Source organism: Macrobrachium rosenbergii, chromosome 20, assembly GCF_040412425.1.
Source record: "Macrobrachium rosenbergii isolate ZJJX-2024 chromosome 20, ASM4041242v1, whole genome shotgun sequence".
Lineage (NCBI taxonomy): Eukaryota > Metazoa > Arthropoda > Malacostraca > Decapoda > Palaemonidae > Macrobrachium > Macrobrachium rosenbergii.
In genome coordinates, this window is record NC_089760.1 from 48,299,853 (window position 1) to 48,322,817 (window position 22,965).

General features: G+C 44.5%; 1 protein-coding gene across 1 annotated transcript in view; it reads left to right on the forward strand.

Moving 5' to 3' along the window:
* LOC136849338 (ubiquitin-protein ligase E3B) overlaps positions 1-22,965 on the forward strand; it is a 961,194-nt gene that overhangs the window by 772,657 nt on the left and 165,572 nt on the right. The gene's annotated exons all lie outside the window — the stretch shown is intronic.

The window sequence follows — 22,965 nt, forward strand, 5'->3', positions numbered from 1 at the left end:
AGTCACCACCCTGCTTATGAACATTCAGGTTACGAACATTCAGAGATATGAACAGACTGGTTCACAAGTTGAACAGACTGGGTCACAAGTTCAAATTTCGCTATGCGCGCCTATTCTGCCAGTCTCTGTAATACCACAAATCTTTTGTAAATTTCTTCCTATTTTCAATTTCTTCTTTCTATAGATCTGCAAATAGAAGGATGTTAACCATCAGTTCCTCTTTATTTTCTTGATATGGCTGCTGCATGAACTAGTAAGAATTTTTACAGAGAACATAACATGAGGGAGAAGAAGAACCTGTTCCTTTAACCCCTTCCCTGATTATCCCGACTATTCGCGTTATTAACTATCATGTATTCTTCTTACGATCACGAGAATACTTGTTCATACTCATAAAATATTCCTACTTATATCTATCTTCCTGATTTAACTCGTTCTTTGTTGAATTCTTGTTTTCTATATTTCCTCTCCTCACAGGAAACGTTTAGTATGTATTTTTGTCAATAGATGGTGGTGTGCATTGTTTACTTTGTGAACTTCCAATGTTAGATGCTGCTCCTGCAGAGTTCTCTCCAAGTTCATAACTTTCAAAGCATGGAAAAAATACTAAATTTTGAATGCTGCATGAACCAAAACTTTATTTACTTATCTTTACCTTTCTAATACCCAAAGTAATTCTTAGTAACATTCCATGATTGAAAACTGCAGTGAAAACAGTATAATCTATGACTCCTGAGTTAACTCTGGAATGTAAACGTCAACAAAAATTATGCACTGCATATTAAAAGCCAACTCATGAACAGTTGAAGATACGAATGGCTGTCGGTAAAGCAACTCATTCATAAGATGAGTAGTGACTTCATTGTCAGCTCTAAGAGAGAGACTACTCTGAGCAATGCCCAGAAGTGTCTCGTGCCCCTCATTGGATGCATTCATCCTTGGGGGAAACTAGCTGGCACTCCTGTGTACAGTTCCATTGTCCTGCCACCTAATGACGCGACTTCTTGAGACTTTGTCAGGAGAGGAGAGGAGGTGTTGTTCTCAGAACCTGCCTCTACAGTACAAGGAACTAAAGAATGGTGACAACCCCAAGGGAGTTGTACCTGAAACAGCAGGAACTTGTGTGCAGCCTCCCTGAGTTTGCTAATGCAAGAATCCTTAGAAAAATACTCTCGTTGCTGCCATAAACACACTCTCGTTGCTGCCATAAGCCAGCAACCCAGGTGTTCACTCTCTGGTCAGGAAAGAGGGTAAGAATTTTAAAGTTCAGCACCACAGAACTCAGGAAAGCAAGTTGTCCTGTAGCTAACACTGCAACAAGTTCGCCAGGAAAAGTCAGTCTTTAAAACCATCCTCCCATAGGGGGGTAGTGCTGTCAATGCTCCTCGTGTGGTGCACTGTAGGCATTACATAAGGTTCTTTGCACCTTTGGCCCCTAGCTGTGACCCCTTTCATTCCTTTTACTGTACCGCCATCCATATTCTCTTTCTTCCATCTTACTTTCCGCCCTTTCCTAACAGTCGTTTTGTAGTGCAACTACGAGGTATTCCTTCTGTTAGTACTTTCAAACCTTTTTACTGCCAGTTGCCGTTTCAGCCCTGAATGACCTCATAGGTCCCAGCTCTTGGCCTTTGGGCTAAATTCTATATTCTGTTCCATATTCCATTCTATTCTGAAAGCATCCAGTTTACCCCTCACAAAAGAGTATCAGTTGACACCAATGCAGACTCTTTTTTAGGCCTTTGGGAAGGTGATTGAAAGTCGTGACAAAAGACCTTCCTCCCAGAGAGTAAAGATGAGGTGTTTCCGAGATGACTAAAATGTGTGTATTTTAAAAATACCCATCCTCTTAGTCCCTTAAAAGACGAGAGAAGTTGCCCCCCATCGACTTCTAGTGCCAGTCTTGAGCACCGCACATTCCCACTAGGGTTAGGTCCCATTGCGAGCCACACATAAGGCAAGGAAAACGAATGGGAAAAAGGTAAGAGTTAACAGGGACTCAAAGGAGACAGACACTCTCTTATGAACAGCAGCCACAGGGAAAGTCTGGGAAGTTGGACCTTTGCTGTTTCAAAGAAGAGAGGGCCAATTGAACATGACAGTTCAACTGCAGTTCCCTAAAGGACCGAGATCCTGTAGGACACTGCTTGGCAGAGACAGGTGCTATTAGTCAACGGCACCAATCTTGCTGCAGCTTCTACATCATGAGAGGATTAACGTAGTCCCCAGAGCTGGACAAATCCTCAATGCCAGCCCTGACTAAGTGCCAAAATTTTGTGCAAGGACTCAAGAAGCCACTGAATTTTATCCCCCTACATGCAACAATAGCTCAGAGGAGGTTGCCTGGTGGGCAGGGTTGTTGGCAGAGACTACCCCCAAACATAAGAGTATTGAATGTAATGTCCTCCTTTGGATCATCCATAGCTTTGCCTTTGACACTGAGAGAGAGAGAGACTCAAATTTACTTGTAGTATCGCTTTGGCACTGACCTAGATAAAGACCCTTCAGTGAGTCAGGGACACAGGTAGAGTCACTACATTGGATTGGTCTCGAGTGAATTGCCTGCACATATACAGGTGAAAGTCAATGGTTCATAACAACATTAGTAAGTTATGACCAAGGCAACTAAGCTTGAGCCTAAGCTCTCTCAGTGGCAGGAAAAACTGCAGAAAAAGTCCCAGCATTTCCAAGGCCATCTGGCTCGCAACAGAGCTTGATGGCCTCTAGAAATAGTGGACTCTACACCTTGGTATCTAAATTTTGGTATACAGGACCCTCAGGGCCATTCCAAGCGCTGACAAACCCAAGACCCCCTCCTCTAGGAGGAGCCCTATTGAAAACCCCCAGGGGATCACTTCCCACTTGGGTATATAACCCGTTCATTTCCAAGACCAATATGAGTACATAGGTTCCTCATAAAAAGCTCAGGAGGAAGCATGAAAGCTTTCTGTCCTATCCCCAAATGCTTAACTTCCTCAGAAAGAAAGGGGAATGGTCTCTGGCACCTTTGCCCTGTTTAGTAGAGGCAAGGCTTCTGCCAGGTGAGCCAAGCAGTGCGCAGTAGTCAAATTAAATTGAGAATGAACCCATGGTCATGGAGTGTATGCTCACTTATGAAAATGTGGGAAAGAGCTATCCATGATTGTGCCAAACCTTCCTAGAGGATAAGCTTACAGTATACAGAAAAGAAGGGGAGGGTGGAAATCACCCCTAAGTCTGGATGACAGGACAGCATGGGCCCTGTCACTTCCCTGGTTTTGCACCTTGGCTGGCCTAAACAGCCTGGCTAGCTAGGCTAGACCAGCACCCCTGGATCTCAGGGAACCCCAAATAGTGGTTACACTCCTGCAAAGATCATGGATAGCAGCAGGGGGTCCCAGACCGGCAGTCCGAGAACTTTGACTAGATCAGTCAGTCTGGATAGCTGTTACATCCGTGCATGGAGCACAGGTAGCATCAGGGAATCCCAGACCAGAGGTATGAGATCCTTGACTGAACTGGTATCCTGGGGGCTGACCGGTCCAGGAATCAGCAGGCTTGGGTATTGGCCGGCCGGCCCAGGAATTGGCCAGCTGGCCCAGGGATTGGCTTGCTCAGGCATTGGCCTGTCCGGGGATTGGCCAGTGTGGGAATCTGCAGAACCTGGAGCAACAGTTGCACCCATATGGAAAACCGCATGAGCAAATCAGTCCTCTTCCTCAGAAAAGGACCAAGTGCTCGAAGCCTATCAAGACTTCCTGCAATGGTGGTCAAGCATGGTAGCCCTCTTCTTCTTCTTCCACTCAAAAGAATGAAAGATGAAGATCAGAGGTAATGGAGAACTCCACACAGCTTATCACTACTGAACAACCTGATTCAAAGATTGGAGGTGACGATAGTGTCCAAATCACATGACCAGGTTGTGGTAACCCATCTACTGTAATGGCCCTGAAGAGCCAGAGACAGACAGGTTGAAGTGCCACATAGTCACCATGGCTGTCTGGCCATGGAAGAACCGGGAACACTGGCTCATGGCTCCCTGAAAACCCAACTAAAAACAAAGAATTTTGGGAATGAATGAACAGTGCGATTGGCCATGCAAAACCTTCCCTGTGCAATCTTGAAAGACCAGTGGGGAAGAGCTGAGGTATTTCCGTATCACCCTGGTTGCCCAACCAAGGAGAGATAGGATAGGGAGAACACCTGTGGATCATAAATAAACCTAATCCGACCTGTAGGCCAGCCAAGGAAAGTCAACAGTCTGGGGAAACAAGCTGCGCAAAAACTTCCTGGGTGCGATCCTGAAGGATTGCGTTGAGAAGGGTAGAAATGATTAACTGTTTCTACAGTCATTCGGCCATAGAAAAGCAAGAACACTCCAAGCTCAATGCTACCTGTCATCCTGGTCCATAGACCATGAAAATGAGGAGTGAACGAGCCACACGTTGCCCAACCAAGGAAAGATAGGGAGGACACCTGTGGATCATAAGCAAACCTAATCCGACATGTAGGCCAGCTAACGAAAGCCAACAGTCCGGGCAAACAAGCTGTGCAAAAACCTCCTGGGTGCGATCCCGAAGGATTGCATTGAGAAGGGTAGAAGTGATTAACTGTTTCTACAGTCATTTGGCCATAGAAAAGTAAGAATAACACTCCAAACACATTGCTACCTGTCATCCTGGTCCATAGACCAGGAAATGAGGAGCGAACGAGCCACGCAAAGGATCAGCACACTAATCTCAGAGAGAGAGAGAGAGAGAGAGAGAGAGAGAGAAAGATAATTTGATTCGAAGCAAGAGATGAGATGAAGAAAACCTCGAGTCTAAGGGAATGGCACTCAGTACCAGCCCTGTGTGGGAAATCAATTGCTGATGGCAATCGAGTTTCCCCACCCCACCCCGAAGGGAAAGGCGTACACAGAAAGAAGCTTAATAAGCCTTCTAACATGGGGCAGATCCCTCCCAGCTCTAAACTTGTAGCCAATTCTGAGTGGAGGTGAGGCTCAAAAGCACACCATAGATGAAGATGAAGAAGGGAAGTAGAACATCTGTGCCGCCTTCCACCACTGTCAAAACTTGTCCTGTCTGCAGTAGTCAAAAATCACAAAGACTAAGCCACAGAAATCAAAGGAATAAGGCTACCTAGCCTATTTCCATTGAATACAAAGGAAGGCTGTGACACCAGGAATACCTTAATTAAGGCAACCCTACTATCACAGAACCTCCAAGTGGCTATATCTACCATATCTGAAAGGTAAATATATTAGCAGGTATATTGGAGAATGAAACAGCTGTTGTGTAACTACCAGATGCTGTTACATATCTGATGAAAACAGTATTTATAATGTTAAGGAAAACACAAAATCCCTTGCAAGAAGTCTTAGATGACCGATGGTTTTGAAAATACAAACAAACGCATAGTCAACAACCAAAAAAAGAAAAGGAATACTCAAGTTCAATCAATAAAAGTTTGAATAGTAAAAGCCAGGCAGTGAGTCATGAAAGGCGTCTGGACCCGACAGCGGCCTGAAGCACAGTGGAGTGCAGACAGACAGGTGGGTGGAGCTTCCCCTGCCTGTTAGTAGTTGACCTACTACCTTGTCAATAAGTTTGGATGGCCTTTCCAGCTTGTGTTCGCAAGCAAAATCCTATGTAAAGAATGAAGATTTGTATTTGTGTAGGAACAAAAGTAAGTGGAGTTTGAAAGAGACGCTAAGAAACTCAGACCTTCACTTTTGCTTTTGTGTGTACGAAACAGTAGGCTACGTCTAGTATACATTAGTTATATACATCACCCAATCAAAATGTCAGTTGGCACACAAATTTCTCATTGAACCAATCTGTGTACATACATTGAATTAAATAGGCCTAAACAGTTTTCAGATAGGGGATTATGTGCTCTACCTGTATCTTTGGGAAAACCAAAAGATGTCTGTGAAGCAAAGCTTTGTAATGATGATCATATACACAAGATAGGTTGCACCGAGTTCATTACTCTGCTAAATGCATGTAAGCAGTGTTCTTGTGGAAGAAAAGATGTTTGTTTGCTTCAGAAATAGTTTGACTCATGTGAAAGAGTGTTGGCAGCACATTATCATAAAATGCTAAAAAACCATCTGTGTAACATAACCTTTAAGCTCTTGGTTTCATGTTTGGGATATAGTGTACTGCTTTTGACTAGATATCAGTAGTATCTAATAAAATTAACCATCTTTTCTTGTCAACTTCGAGCGAGGAGGGAGGGTAACTGTCAATTAACTTCACATATGACTGCGAAGGGAAGTGTTGCCCACAGATTGTCAGAGTTTATGTACTGAAAAATCTCTCTCTCTCTCTCTCTCTCTCTCTCTCTCTCTCTCTCTCTCTCTCTCTCTCTCTCTCTCTCTCTCTCTCTCTCTCTCTCTATGTTATTCTGTCTGTCTTCTTAATAATATAATTCATAAATAATTTAACTCTTGATATTTAATGTTAGGACAACACCCATCTCTCTCTCTCTCTCTCTCTGCACTGTAATGAAATATGAATTGCAGTATATATAATATTAAGTTAATTTCTCTCTCTCTCTCTCTCTCTCTCTCTCTCTCTCTCTCTCTCTCTCTCTCTCTCTCTCTCTCTCTACTGTAATGAAATATGAATTGCAGTACAGGCAGTACCCAGTTTATAACGGAGGTTCTGTTTTTACGCTGCATTGTAAACCGAAAATCGTTGTAAATAGAAAAATTGTCGAAAATCGTCAAAAATCCTAAAAAAACCTTTCTTTTAATGCTTTGGGTGTATAGAAAACGATGTGAACTGCATTTTTATTGAGTTTTTCATAAAAAAAACTCCAAATTTTGATTATTCTGCTGTTTTTGAGTCATATTTCTTCCGTTGGATTGGCATACGATGTGTGGTAACCCTGGATCATGCGTCATAAACCAAAAAATAATTGATGAATATATTTGAAAAGCGTCGTAACCTTGGAACATTGTAAGCCGGACCCGTCGTAAATCGGCGATTGCCCGTATAATATTAAGTTCATTTTTAAATGAAATTAAGATGCTTTGAGAGCATGATTTTGTCATATTTACGATTTAAACTCCAGAAATAAGTCTTTACTGTATGTACAGGCAGTCCCCGGTTTACGATGGGTCCGGCTTACGATGTTCCGAGGTTACGAAGTTTTTCAAATATATTCATCAGAAATTATTTCCCGGTTTATGACGCATGTTCTGGGGTTACAACGCGTCGTACGCCAATCCGACGGAAGAAATATGGCTCCAAAACGGCAGAATAATCAAAATTTGGATTTTTTTAATGAAAAACTCAATAAAAATACAGTTTACATCGTTTTCAATACACCCAAAGCATTAAAAGTAAGGTCATCTTAGGATTTTTGACGATTTTCGATGATTTTTCAGTTTACGACGATTTTCAGTTTACGACGCAGCGGAAAAACGGAACCACCGTCGTAAACCGGGGACTGCCTGTATTAGCATTTTTAGGGACCGTACCAAACTTATGTGAGTCTTTGCCTTGCGCAAGGGGTTGTGGAACCTTAATTCATGTAAGTTCGAAGTATTACTGTATAAAACAAAAGGCCTAAGCACGAGGCACACACAGGTATATACAAAGGAATTACACGCCTCGATGCCCCACCTATAAACCAGTTAAAACTGGGAATTCCTTCTAGAAGGTTCCAGAGAGAAATGCTGGTGCAAGCTTCCAAACAATTCAGCTGACGTATTTCCTGCTCCCATGCGAACAGGGCCCAAGTGTCTCCAAGCAGATGCAAAATGCTGAACTCGCATCAGAAGTGCTAGGCTGGCCTGGATAGCACTGAACTTGAACTTTTAATTATTCACCCTCTGCCCTAAATGACCTCTGTATTAACAAAGAGGATATTCCGAAGCCTTAAATTTGGTACTGTAAATTCCATCTAGATGTCTACATAGTTAATTGTGGTAGGGAACTATAATAGTATATGTTATTAGTTTTAAAGTACTGTATAGGTAGGAATTTTTATGTTCTTACATAATGGTTGGTGCCAGCTGGTTATTACTGTTAAAAGGATTTTGACAAAGGAAAAATCTATTTCTGGAGAGGGGCCCGTGTCACCCGGTGAAAAAGTCCATTCAGCACTTATTTCTAGGTAATTCCGTTGCTAGATACCAGAGAAAGCTAAATGAAATGCTGGAGTTACTACCCCAGAGCGAGCTCCACTAGATGGAGTCGTGTATGGAAAAGGGTGAACTACAAAACGGAACCTTATCCTATAGAGATTCCCAATGTCAAAAGTCCCAACGAGAGAGGTGCCGATACAAAGCCCATGCACTACTTGCGGACTGTATACAAGGCAACACTAGTCGCATTCCATGTTAGCACCCACCCCACTAGAATGATGTTTACCATGGGAGGGAGAGAATGAAAAACAGGGGTGGGTCACGGGTGACACGGGCCCCTCTCCAGAAATAGATTTTTCCTTTGTCAAAATCCTTTTTCTGGATCGGGTCCCGTGTCAGCCAGTGAAATAATAACAGAGAAATAAACATCATTCTTATGCTATTAAAGACTTAAATAGAGACGTTGAAAAGTAGGAGAATTCTACCCTGAACATTAGTAAGGTCCTCTAAATTCATGTAATGAAAATAATATAAGTGGTCTCCGTCTAAGATCATGAGCTTAGAATAGAACCTGAATAGGCTTGTATTAAGAAAATACTTCTTGCCTAATAGCAGACCCAGTGACAATATACCCCCTTTTTTAAAAGAGAGGATCTGACAAAATTGTGAGGTCCTGTCTAAAAAAGCCTGTAAGGAGAAAACTGGGCACAGAAACAGACCTTGTAAAAGGGGAGTACTTTCCAAGGTGACCACCAAAAATGAGTACTTTCAATTGTAGATAGAAAGTCAGGGTGAGGAATTCGCAACACTACCCCTGATGAGGGGAAACCAAAATGATTGGTTCCGCCAGACAGGGCAGACAGTACAGGAAAACTAACACTAGAAGCTAAGCTGATTAAAAATTTTTGGGTCTTCCCCAACAAGGAAAGGTAAGAACAAGATGATTGTTGGTTACCGAAGCTAACTCTGATACATTACTCAAAGACCAGGAAACCGAATGTGGACGGAGTACTGTTCTTAGACGAACACAGACCTTAGGGATGAAAGTTAAGAGCCTGTGAGTCTGGTTCTAACAAAACACTTTCCTCGAGGCCAATGCGGCCGCATCATTACTGTAGCTTCGAAAACTATGTGAAGAGTGCTAGTTACTTAACTGCAGAACCATACTGCAGTAGAGTAGGATCCCTTAACTGATTTCAGGAAAACAGTAATAACAGGACCAATATCAGTTTCCTCCTAAACTGTAAGATTCACAAAGACCACGAAGCCAGGACATCAGAGCTTGAGGGGGCTGATGCAGGCTGAGTTTATACCAGACGGGACAGCTTGATAGTTTGTGGCTGAATTGGGTTGCAAACAGACCTACTTCCAGGTCCAGGAAAAGGTCACAAGACTACCTGAATGACGCTCCGTCTAAGGACTATTCCGACACCAGGGGGGAGGCCCTGGATAGGGAAAAAGTAGTGACCTTTTGGACCCCTACGAGAAGGGTGGTAGACAGAGGCACTTGTGTCTGTTGGTTATGGAGAAGAATGAACCACAACCTGAATGAAGCAACTCGAGTCCAAAACCACTTGTTTACGCAGCGCACTATTGCTGTTTTGTTCAGAACCAGCCTAAAATGAAACCTCTTAGGGGGAAGAAGTTTCCCAAGGACAGGAAGACTGTCACCACCCTCCAAAGCGTTGATATGGAACTGACCGACTAAGTTCCATGTATTTCATTGGGCCAAAAAATATCCACCTCACCCGCCCAGAGAGGTGATGGTGTGGAATACTGAGGCCGGAGGGGAAAGCTGGAGAGGAACTGACGTCGGTAAGCACTTGATAGTTGTGCAAGGCCGGAGGCCACTATTCAAACAGGAGGAATCAGGGAGACACGTCCCTGACTCCGCCATACCCCGGTCATAAACTCCAGCTTTGACTTCAGAAGGAGAACCGTCACTGAAGCAAACTGGAGAGAACCCAAGACCTTTTCTTGGGCACGGCGAGAGGTATGCCTGAGTTGATGAAATGATAGGTCGCCCTTGCTATCTCTTTCCGCTTCCACTGGATTCACAACTACTGAAGGCTACCCTCCGGAATCAGGTGGGATTCCTTCCTGTTTACTTAGAAGCCCAAAGACTCTAGAAAACCGATTATAATGACCGGCACCCTTGGGTGCCCAAATGAGCCAGGCAACTAGATATGCAGCTAGCATAGCCTTCTAATACCGGAGCTGTTGAACTACGGTATTGTTCAAACTGGCAAAGACTCTGGAGCTGCATTGAGGAGGGCATGAGCCTGAAGGGGTACGCCTACTCCCCGAGTCTGAATCCCAAGAAGGGATAGGACCTTTCTGCAACCAAGATGTGAAAGGAAGCGTCGGAAAGGTCTATAGAGGTGGTTACGGCTCCACGGAGTAGTAGGATCCGAACCCACAAGACTGTAAGCAACCAAGACTTGCCGCATTGAATAAGGAAAATGAACGGGACACACCCGGAAAAATTTTCCAGTGGAAGGGAACTTCTTGGCAGACTGAAAAAGCCTGACAGGCCATTCACAAAGACCCCCAGAACTCTGGCCGGAGGCTGATTGAACCTGATTGGGGGAGGGGGACAACAGTCCAGCTCCACCCTGGGCCTTGATAACTATACTCTGGGCCCAGGGACTGAAGTTCCAGTGGCCCCGAAAATGGTACAGCCTCCCACCCATATGAGAAATACTACAGGGAGGAGGCTTGATTGTCTCCCCTGAAGCGTATGCCTTCCTAATTTCTCGGAGAGGAGTAGGACGCTTCCCTGCTCCTATGATAACCCCGAGGGTCAGAGCCTCTGGCCAAATGTCTAGTGAAAATTCTTTCCTTAGGTTTTCGTATGAAGCAAAGAAAACTCCGGCGGAGGCACGTGGGGGAGGCAGAGACACACGGGGGTGTTACAAGGGGCTGATGTGTTGGTTGAACCCGAACACATCGAGGTGGAGGCTGGGAGTGAGAGGCTGACGGCTGTCTAGGGGCAGAAACCTGAAGAGCCTGCACCACCGCCTGAGCAGGGGGCCTCTTGAACTACATGAACTTCTTGCCGGACTTGGGACAGGGCCCGGCAAGATCAGACCGTTTCTGCTCGTAAGGTAGACACCCACGAGAACGGAGGCTCTGAGTAACATTAGTAGCCCCAGACGGGCAGAATAACGCCCACCTGGGAAAAGATTAATTCTCCAGGTGAAACTGTTCATAAAATTTTTCGGCTCAAGGCGGAACGGGCAAGCCTGACTTACACCCTGTTTCAGCTTCCGGAAATTGACTCCGGAAGCTTAGGGAGCTGTACGCTGAATAAATTAGAAGCGTAGTCCGTGGTTAGAAAATTCACTGTGAACGTATCTGTGATATCTGTCTCCCAGAAATGCCTCAGCGATATATTTTCAAAACAAGCCTGTTGATAAGAGGGGCTACATTCGGAGCACAAGGGGTAGGAAACAGGGCTCTCAAAGAGAGTACGGTAAGACCCCACAGCTGGCGTGAACTTGGAATTCTCCGCCTGCCACTCCGTTAGAGTTCTCAACGGAGACGATGTGTCCAGCCCCTAGCGAAGATGAGGGCTCACTTATGGATCCTGCCAGACAGAATCCATGCTCGTTCTGACAGTCTGGCAAAACCCGGATAAGGGGATACCAGACCGGAAGGGAAGAAATGCCCTTCCACCAACCTCCGTGTGCCCACACCTCTGACAGGAGGGTGCCTTCATGCTGGGAAGCACAAAGGGAAGGCGCCAAGGTTCCGCAGACTGGAGGGGAAAAGAGGTGGAGGTGTCCGGAACGATAGAATTCCGGAACGGAGCAGGATTTAACAGGTGATCCATTGACAATGAGTCTTGAGATTAATCTCTTGGGATTTAAGCACCTGGGAAAGGGAAGGCACAGACCACGAGGTAGATAGATAGTTTAATAGGTTGACAATGACCCTCAAATCGAGCTCCTTATAAGGAGACCCGTAAAAGAGTTTTCAACAAAGGAAGGAGGGGGTAACCGCCTTGCTTTGCTTGGGCCGTGTCCCTTTCCAGAAGACGAGGCCAAACTCGTAGACGGCACCGGATTAGAGATCCGAGACGTCCTCGAGGGGGCCCCGGAGCGGGTCTTCTTGGTTTAAAAAAAGTTTTTTTTTTTTTTTTTTTAACTGATTTCACCTTAGGGACGGTAGACCAGGAACCATCGAAAAGGGATGAGAAGCTAACGAATCCCCTAAAGGAAAAGTTTGCCTCACCTAATTCCGAGCTAAGCGGAAAAGGTTTGCCTCAATTATTCCCGCACCTACTTATCGCTCCGGGACGATGTTCACAGGTTCGAGAACGAGACAGAAGGCCACAACGTCTTCAGAAAACTCTCTGTAAACAGTTAACTTGAAGCGAAGAGTTACGAGACTTGCAGCCGGCCTCCAGGAGGGGGAAAAATTAGGACCCCAGACACCGGAGGAACAACTATTAATAAGTCATATGAGACGGAGTTTGGCGAAGAAAAAACTGATAGGTGTATATGAAACCTACCAATTTATCGAGAATTTTGCCCGGAAACGGAGTTTGGTGGAGGAAATCGATAGGCGTATATGAAACCTACCGATCCACCGAGAATCTCGCCCGGAGAGAGCCCAAACACCGAAAGAGTAACTATTAATAAGCCACATGAGGCGGAGAACCGATAGGTTTATATGAAACCTACCGATTTAACGAGAATCTCGCCCGGAGACGGAGTTTGGCGGAGGGAAATCGATAGGTGTATATGTGAAACCTACCGATTTATCGCCGAAAGAGCAAGCTTGACGGAGGTAAAACCGACAGGTGTATATGAAACCTACGGATTCATCAGGTAGCCTGCTCGGGAGAGCATAGCGAACAACGCAATCTGCTGGGTGCCAAACGACTAATAATAAGCCAAATGAGGCGGCGTTTGGCGGAGATAAAACCGACTGGTGTAAATAAAACCTACGGATTCATCAAGTAGCCTGCTCGGAAAGAGCATAGCGTACTTTACAACCTTCCGAGCCAAGAAAAAGTCACATGAGGCGGAGTTTAGCGGAGACGAAACCGACAGGTATATATAAAACCTACGGGTTCATCAAGAAGTCTGCTCGGGGAGAGCATAGCGTACTTCATAACCTTCCGTGCCAAACTATAAAATCTCCAAAACAGACTGCGCACCAGAATGGGAACTATAGACTCCGTGATTGCTGGTTTGTTGCAGGATAGCGGAGCATTCCTGCACTTGACAAATCCAGCTGAAAACGTATGAGAAAAGGGCATGCTGGAACGGATGCCGGAGCAGAGTACCGTAGCAGCGACTTAGCCTAGTCAGACCAGGAAAACCCCCGGAGAAAACCGGAGAGAAAACTGGGCTAACAGGACAAATCTCATAGACACAAAAACAGAGTCAATGGAACATTCCGAAGCGATCATGTTTGAACAATATGTGGGAAGGTTATGAACTGTTCGGAAGTGGGCGCACTCCGAGCCAAGAGAGGAAAACCCCCGGAGGAGGATATCCTGAACGAAGTGATAGCGGTGGGGGGGAATAAACGCCGACCGCTAAACACTAAAACTGCCGGAGCAGTAAGCAAGGAGAGCGCCCAACAAGATAACGAAACACTGAACAGGTAGTAGCAAAAAGGAGGGGGAACGCCGAAAGTAAATAAAACAGAAGACAGTTAGGTGGAAAACGCTAACTGGCCTCGTATGAGATCCCAACAGTGAGGTGCGAACATGTAGGAAGCACCACGAAGGGAAACAGTCGACGTAAAGGAAGGGGAAGGATAGGCCAGGAGGTTGGTAACCCAAAGTAGCGACCAGGGGTGGGACAGCACTCCCGGCGCCCAGAGATTCTCATAGATCCCCTCGCTATGTAAGCTGTGTTGCACGACAAGAGCGAGAGAAAATGAGAGGAAGGGCAAAAACCTCAACGGCCAGGAGAGCAAAGAAAGATAAAAGGAGTGTAAACAGGAGTGGGGAGAACACTCCCGGTCACCTCCAGGTCCAGGTGGAGTGCCAACTCAGACACACCGAGGGACAATCAATCAATGCAGAGGGAGGGGCTGTAGGCTACAACATAAAATAAGGATAAATTGCTCTCAAGCCTTGGAAAGTTAACAAACCTTGAAAACAAACCAAGGGGAGAGAGAGAGCAAAGGATAAAAGGGAGAGAAGGGGATTCTCGATACCACAAAAAATAATATATATATAGTCGGTAAAAGAAGTGTGAACAGGAGTGGGGAGAGCACTCCCGGTCACCATTGGTAAGCAACCCAAAGAAGGATTGAACTAGGATAGGCTACGCAGGTAAACCTTCGCTATTCCAGCTTAACTTATTAGGAACATTAGCCTAAGTGAAAAGCCGAAACAGGGAGAGGGTGGACGTTGGCAATATATCCAAGCCAAAACCAAACAAAGGGAAGCACCAGACATAAAACACACGATGTACAGAACAAGATCATAGACATGAAACTCATACGTACAGATCGAGATCATCCCTCCCTTAAGGATTTTTCCCCGAAGGGAAAAAGTGTTACAGCCAATCCCTAGGCTAACCTAACTGAGGCGATGTAAAGGAAGGAAGCCTAGGAGAGGGGTAAAGGCTAACCAATAACTCAGATAATTCATAATAAAACAAAAATTTTCTATAAGGTACATGTAGGAGGATAGGAAGGCCCAACACGACATGAACGTGAAGGGACATGACCGACCTCCAGTTAAATGAAAGTACTCCAAAATTAACAAAATCAAAAGCATCCAAGCACAAGGTCAAAAATTAAATGTACCAGTGAAAATCATGTTCCCATACGTTAGAGAAGTGAGTCTAATACAAGGCAAAATAAAGCCTAAATAAGAAGCGAATAGGCCCGAGGGGGAACCACGTAGCCTAAACAGCAAGACAGCGCTTGACCAGGAAGGGAACACAAAATTCACAAAATAAACAAAATTATAAAAACAAAGTAAAAACAAAGTAAAAACCGTAACAGTACCAATGAAAATAAGATCCCCAAAGGCTAATAGAAGTGAGGGACAAAAATAAAGCATAATGAGGCCATGATAATAAGCGAATGGGCTCGAGGGGGAAGCTCGTAGCCTAAACGCTCAACAGCACTTCTCGTAATGAAGCCACGATAAAAAGCGAATGGGCCCGAGGGGGTAGCTCGTAGCCTAATCGTTAAATATCACTCTCGTAATGAAGCCATGATAAAAAGCAAATGGGCCCGAGGGGGTAGCTCGTAGCCTAAACGCTAAACAGCACTTCTCGTAGTAAAGGGGTACAGAACAAACATAAAATTAATCAAACCCACTAAAGTTAGGGATCATTAATTGGTAAAATATCCCAAATAAAAAGGGATACTAATAAATAACACAAAACAAACATGCCGACCCAAGACCAAGGGAGGTCAAGAGACACCGTGAGAGGAGATCGAGACGGGCGTTATAAATCCCTTTAATTATTAAACTAAAGGAAAATAAGGAGCCTCAGTCGCCTAAAAAACAATAAAACACTGGTACTCAAGTTTTTTGAAGAAGAACCTTGCGAGGATGCCATAAAAATCCAAAATAGAGCACAAAATAAGGATCACAACGAAATTACGTGTGAACGTAAATCGCGTGCTAAAATGGAATGCGACTAGTGTTGCCTTGTATACAGTCCATGAGTAGTGCATGGGCTTGTATCGGCACCTCTCTCGTTGGGACTTTTGACATTGGGAATCTCTATAGGATAAGGTTCCGTGTTTTTGTAGTTCACCCTTTTCCATACACGACTCCATCTAGTGGAGCTCGCTCTGGGGGTAGTAACTCCAGCATTTCATTTAGCTTTCTCTGGTATATAGCAACGGAATTACCTAGAAATAAGTGCTGAATGGACTTTTTCACCGGCTGACACGGGACCCCGATCCAGAAATTAGATTTTTATATAAGTAACTTACCAAGCAATTACATAGCTATAGCTTCAAGCTATTGTGGCAACTTAAATTCAGAATTCATGCTAGCACGTCAATTGTTTAGTGTTTAGTGTAAGTGACTAGTCCTGTCCACTAACGGGCATACTAGGAACAACTTAGCAAACAGCCTCATTCTGTTTCTGCCAGTCTCGCTGTAAACATCGGATCTTTGCAGTAGCCTTTTTCATTATTTGCCGGTTGTATAATTTCACTACAGGAGTGAATTTGCAGTCGGTTAATTTTCCTTCACCGAGTAGCGTAATATAATGTAAATGTTGCGTTCGCTACCGAAACGATATTTTCGGTAATGAATACATATCTGCAATCTCAAATTATGTTTGATAGGAATTGAGATGTGTTTGTATGGTGATACTCTGTGTACTTCATAACCTCTTTTGGTAAAGAATTAATTAAACATCTTATTATTACATTTTCCTTTGCAGAGAAATGAAAAATGTGTAAGGACAGAACGTAGTGAGGAGAGAAATTGTGCTTCATTTTTGGTTGCAATGGGCTTTTGGAAGAATAAATGTTCTTTACAGATGAGAATTGGCTCTGATCTCCCAGGACCTGGGAGCACCCAGCACCCGGCACCAACTCTCTGCGCATCCAAAATTTCCTCTCCTGCTACTAGCCCTCTTATTGTTCCCCACTTGCTCCTGTGCCTGGCTCCCTCGCTTCCTTCCCATGCCATTGCCAGTCTTGTGTCTGGGTTAACAGAAGTTAACCCTGTAATAGTGAAGTGTTGTGCATTTGAGGTGGTGTTTACTAGTTCCCTGATGCTCCTAGACAAAATTCCCTGTTAAACTCCCATGCACCAGGGAGGAGACATACTGGAAGTCCAAGGGAGGCTGGGGGGTTCATTCACAGGTAGTTGCCCCCTCAGTCGAGCCTGTTGTCTGGTCCCAGGTATCAACAGACAGCCACTGGAAAGGCATCTTGCTGGACGTGTAGCAAAGAAGGTTGCTATCTGGCCCCTTGGATCACCTAAACTCAGTCCCTGTCAGGCTCCCCTAAACCTGAGAGGAGGCATACTGACAGTCCATGGTAATCTGAAGGGGATTTGCCCCCTGGTAGTTGCCCCTCAGCTAAGCCTGTTGTCTGCAGGTATTGACGGACAGCCACTGGAAAGGTATCCAGGTGGAAGTGCATGCATTGTCGTCTAGTGGTTCGGACTCCAGTGCTGGCAAGGGGCTTAGTTGGCGATTTTCTAGTGTTTCTACGCCATTGAAAAGGCATGCATCTACTGCTGAGTGTGCTTTCTTGCTGCCTTGTAAGTGGCCCAGAGAACAGGAGCTTAGTCTCAAGCCTACCTGTAGCTTCTGGAATAGTCCCAGCCATTTGTCTCCTGAGCCTTCGGTGGTAGAGCACCAGTATTTGGCTATGAAGCGGTCTCCCTCCTTTAAGAAGTGTTCTGGGTGCCAGATGGGAGCGGGGCATCCAGTGTCATAAGCGCCCAATGTCCGAATGTTCTCCTGTGTCCGAGGGTTCACCTGTCCCCATGCATCCACCTAGCCCCATGCATCCACCTGTGTCTGTGTGTCCACCTGTCCTTTTGGCTCCAGCTATCAGGAGTCCAGCGCCACAATCCGGGCACCAGGCACCACCTCTTCAGTATCAGACTACACAACGTGCTTAGAAGCATTTTGTTGAGCAGGGACTTTTCTTCATCCTCAAAAAGCCTCCCAGGGATTTGGGAGTTTGACTTTCGTTGAAAAGGGAGCAAGACAAGTGTCTTTTGTCCCCCCCTCCCCCGTGTTTCAACGGAATTAGACCTCCTTGTAGATTTTTCAAGATTTAGAAGTCAAGGTTTTTCTTCATTGACACAGGAGCACTGGCTAAGTAGTTAGAGGACTCCCAAGTGTTCACCGAGAGCTTTGCCTTGGTTTTTCTCTTAGCCCTGTCCTGTGCGGACAAAGACAGTTGACATGGTTTTTAGAGATTTCTGCTTTTCTTTGGAAGCTCAGATAGAGAGCTAGTGCTCCTTTACTTCTGTGAGAACCACACAGTTGCAATCAGCCTACAGTACAGTCTCTGTAGCAAGCGTCAACTTTTTGGCTTTCAGTCTCAAATCTCAGAATTTTTTTGCCTTTTCCATCCGCAAGAGAATTAAGGTACTTTCAGATGGTCTGCTATTTTCTAGCCCCTTCTTTCTTACTCGGAACATTAGATGTTGAGTCTGCTGGGGACTCTGTCGCCCACCAAGATGTTTTCAGGTTAGACAAACTTCATAGGAGGGTTTTGCAATTCTTCCTTTAGTTTTCATCCAGTTCTGAGATTTACAGCACAGACAGTAAACACCATAACATTTTTGGTTCGTCACGGCCGCTGGAGATACACATGACACTGGCCGTTCTCCAAGCAGTAAGGAGTCTAGCCTCATCTCAAAGCCTTTCTGCAGTTTCGCTGTGGTTTTCATCTGTCTCTTCTTTGGTCTCTCTTCCATGGAAGACCTTACTTGGGTGCCAAGCAAGAAGAGAAAGCACCTGGATCCCTCTTGGTCCAATTCGTAGCGGCGCCCATTCCTGAATGCCTGGAATCAACTTCTGAGTGCCTGGCGCCATCTTCCTGGCACCTGATGCCAATTCCTGAACTTCCAACATCTGTCCCAGAGCACTTGGCACTATTTAGCCAGGACTAGGCTCCTGCCTCTGAAAACCTAGCTTCTGCTCATGGACTGTTTTTCTGGTCTGCAGGGAAATTCGTTACACTTGGTTTTAGACACATCTCTGTTATCCTGTCCCACAGCTCCCTTTCTCTCTTTGGTTAGAGAACAAAGTTTAGGATGGAGACAAAACCAGACCGTCTAATCATCCATTCTTCCAGTTTGTGGATCTAGGCTTCGGCCTCTATGGCATAAGCCTTCTCTTGCGTCCTCGCTCTTACAGTCATCTTTTTCTGACCATGATCATAAGTTTCCTGAATATGTCCATGTATCCCAGGACAGCTGACATCCTTGTTTCCCTTCGAAAGAAAGCTTGAAGATGTTGAATACAAGACCAGCTGGGACGGGGAAATATAACCGGATACCATTGTTTCCCATAGGCCCGGAATTAAGTCGGACATGCAGTGGTGGCTGTCTAAACTTAGTCTTTCAGAAAGGAAGTTCCTTCTCTGAGACTAGACTTAGTCTTCTGCTCAGCACCTTCATTTAGGTTGGGGAGCCTGCTCAAGGAACCAGAAGTTTTCTGGATTGTGTACCCTGGAAAAACAGAGCCTGCACATCATTGTCAGAAAGCTGAAGCGATTCGTTTGGGGCTTCAGTGCTTCACAACCCTTTTTTCACTCCTAGACTGTGATAATTCATTTAGACAAGACCACAGTCCTTACCTTATTATGTTAGCAAGGAGGCTGTCTCACTCATGCTCTCTCCACCAACTGCAAGAGAGCTTTTACTGTGGACAATCAATCGTGTTTTCTAGTCACTCGATTTTTTCAGTTTAACTAAGTTCTGGGGGCAATCTGAGCCGTCAGAAGCCTGTTCTTACCTCTCAGTCGACCCAGAATCCCTTCTCTGTCGGGTTCTTTGAATTTTATGGGACAGACTGACTTTGGACCTGTTTGCCACCTTAACCCTTAAGGGACAGCATAATTTATCAACCCCAGACCGGGGAAACTTTGAGGTCGACAAAATAAAAAAAAATCACATCAATGGAAAGAGAATGACACGTACATTCACCCTGTATAAATAAAAAAAATTCTAAAAAATTTTCCCTACCTTCCACGAGAAGTTGAAAATTACCATTTACAACCCCTTGTGGAGCCTCATTTACAAAATAATCGTAAATTTTACCAACTTATATATGTTTTTTTAATAAATAAGTTTTTTGGATTTTGTAAAATTATTATTACTGCTCACACAATATCAAAACAGATAAGAAATAAAAGCAGTAACAAATTTTTTGCATATTTGTTGTAAAATATTCACGTAAATTTACTATAAGGAAGATTCAGTAACTTTTTTTTTACTTTTACATGCTTTTTCTAATATTTCCTTGAAATTTTCTTTGTAAAATTACATTTACAACCGACATACTACCGTAAAAGACAAAAACAAAAAATAATAGCAGCCCCTTCATATATTTACAAGGAAATTTACAAAAAGACAAAAAAGACTCGTGAGAGAGAGAGAGATGCAGTACCTTCCCCCTTGAAGTCACAAGCATTACTGATACTGGCCTAACTCTCACGTCTGTATAAAAGTTGCCATTATTGAATTTATAGCATATAGAAGTATTGGCACCTTTGTTTCGAATCAGTATTACCATAAGTGGTGTGTAATTCTGCTTCACACTGAAGCACAATCTGTCCACCTCCCCAAACCTGTTTTAATTCACACTGAAGCTCAATCCATCCACTGAGGGTTAAGGAACCTTCGTCTTCCTCTCTTGTGTTCTCCAGTCTCAGGCTCTCTAGCATGGGCGGCAGACACCATGCCTCAAGTTCGTCTTTGCGCCCTTCAACGTAGTCAAGAAAGTGCTGAACAATTTTTAGGTTCATCACAACGCTACGATGACCCTCATAACCTCATTCTGACCCATGATATAATGATTTCCGAACCTGCCAAGGTGGTTGGTGGACTCTCCAAGACTCCTTCCTCAGCCCATATCTCTCAGTCAGCCTTACTTAGAAGAGATACCACCAAGGGTAGCTCGTTCTTACCAGGAAGGACTTCACACTGCTCAGAAACTTGTCAGAACGTAAGGTTTTTTCAAGGCATACTACAAAGGCTATACTGTACAGTAAACCCCCAGTATTCGCGGGGATGAGTACCATACGCCCCCGCGAATACTTAAAACCCCTTAAAAAACACTGAGAACTGCCTATTTTGATAATTTAAGCACGAAAAAACCCTCTAAAAATGCTTATACCTGAGTATCTTAGTAGTTTTATCACAAAAAGTGCATTTAATCATGAAAATATGAAAATACGGTACTGTAATTAGTGAATATTTCTCAGTGAAAAATACCGCAAATGGGTGAATTTTCCGCGAATAATGTGTATATACGGTCCACAGAGAAATCCGTAAATAGCGAGACCGCAAATATGGGGATTTACGTAGCTAGATGCAGATGTCAGTCTTCTAGAGCCTAGACCTATCTATCAGATAGTGAACGATTTCTGTAGATGGTGTCGCAGACGCCTCGTTCCTTCTTCTGAGACATCTGTGACCCGAAGTGCGGATTGCCTCTTTTCTGAGAAAATCTAGAACCTCACATATTCCATCATTAAGGAGTATCGAGCTACGGACTTAGTAATTTGGTTTGCTTGTTTACCCTTGGAAGTTTAGCACTGAATGAGGACCCTTCCAAGACCTGGACACGTCTTTCTCCCTTAAGAACTTATGGAAGAGAAGACATTCTTGACAGCCAGGAACAGGGGTCCGGGCACCCAGGAGCTTACACCAGCTCCTGAGCTTTTTCCTTGCCTGTCTTCCATCTCGCCTGGTGCTAGCTCATGCTCCAAGCACCTGGGAGCACCCACCAGCTCCTGAACGACTACCTCACCTGGCATTTCCAGCTTGTTTGCTGACACTTACAACCTGGCACCCAGGAAAGCCTACCTGCTCCTGAGCTCTTACCTCGCCTGACTTCCAACTCGCCTGGCGACAGCTCTTGCTCCTAGTGTCTAGGAGCACTCCACCAGCTCCCAAGCATCTAGCTCACCTGGCAGCCAGCTCGGCTGGCTCCAACTACAGCTTGGCGCCAGCTCAGAGCAACCAGCGCTTGGTGCCAGCTCCCGATTGTCTGGGTCCAACTCTTTCCTCATTCGTGGATCTGTGGAAGAATAGAGAGCTTTCTATCCAGTTGGAGTTTTCAGGTATTACTAGAGCAGGATCGGTAGAGCAAAGGGCCATCCATAATCTATAGTGTTGTGACGTGGACTCTTTTCGCCCTCTATCTAAGAAAGCATTGTCGTTCATCCTAATGAACCATATTTCTGAGACCACTCAGATTCAGGAGAGCATTTTGACTGCATTTTAGTGAAAGCTAAGGGCATCAGAGCAGCTTCTACCTCATTAGCTTTCAGGAACAAAATGCCCCTTACTTTCGTTCTGCAGTTGACCTTCTGGATGTGTAATCGTTCGTCACTTCTCACGGCTTTTAATGAAGTTAAAACAGTGTTAATATTTTACAGTACCTTGCGATCATTATTAGTGACTGGCATGGTATTGCAGAAGGAATTGTAGGATTTTCTCCTATTATCTCGTTCACCTTGGTGAGGTGTCGATTTTGGAGGGGGGGGGGTTGCAATGTACCTGGGGCACCCACCTTTCTCGGTGGATGGGCTGTGATTTATATTTCAGTGTGGGTGACAGTGTTGTCTGGTAGGGCAAGGGCACTTGTTTTTATATTACAGTAAACCCCCCGTATTTGCGTTCTCATGATTTGCGGACTCACGCATTTGCGGGTTTTTCTGTGGAACATATCTAGCCATTATTCGTGGAAAAATTTGCCCATTCGCGGTATTTTTCACTGAGATATATTCACTAATTACAGTACTGCATTTTTATATAATTTTCATGAATAAATGCACTTTTTGTGATAAAACTATTAAAATACTCAGATATAAGCATTTTTACAGGTTTTTCTTGCATTTAAACTATCAAAGTGGGCAGTTCCAAGTGTTTTTAGAGGGTTTTAAGTACAATATTCTCAGATTTTTAGCTATTTGCGGGGGTGTGTGGTACGCATTGGCAGACTTCAGAGTGCTCCTTGGCTGCAAAGCTCCCACTGAAGTAGAGGAGCTCCATGGCTATACTACCACACCACTACAGGTTAAGATAAGCACCAACCAGAGGCAGTATTCTCCTGCAGGAGCTCTCTTGACTGATCAGGAACAACAAGCATTGTCTTCAATGCTAGCAACTTTTCTATTTCAAATTCATTACATGTCTTAATGTTTTGGAGCAGAATATGTCCATGTATCCCACCACCTGTCAA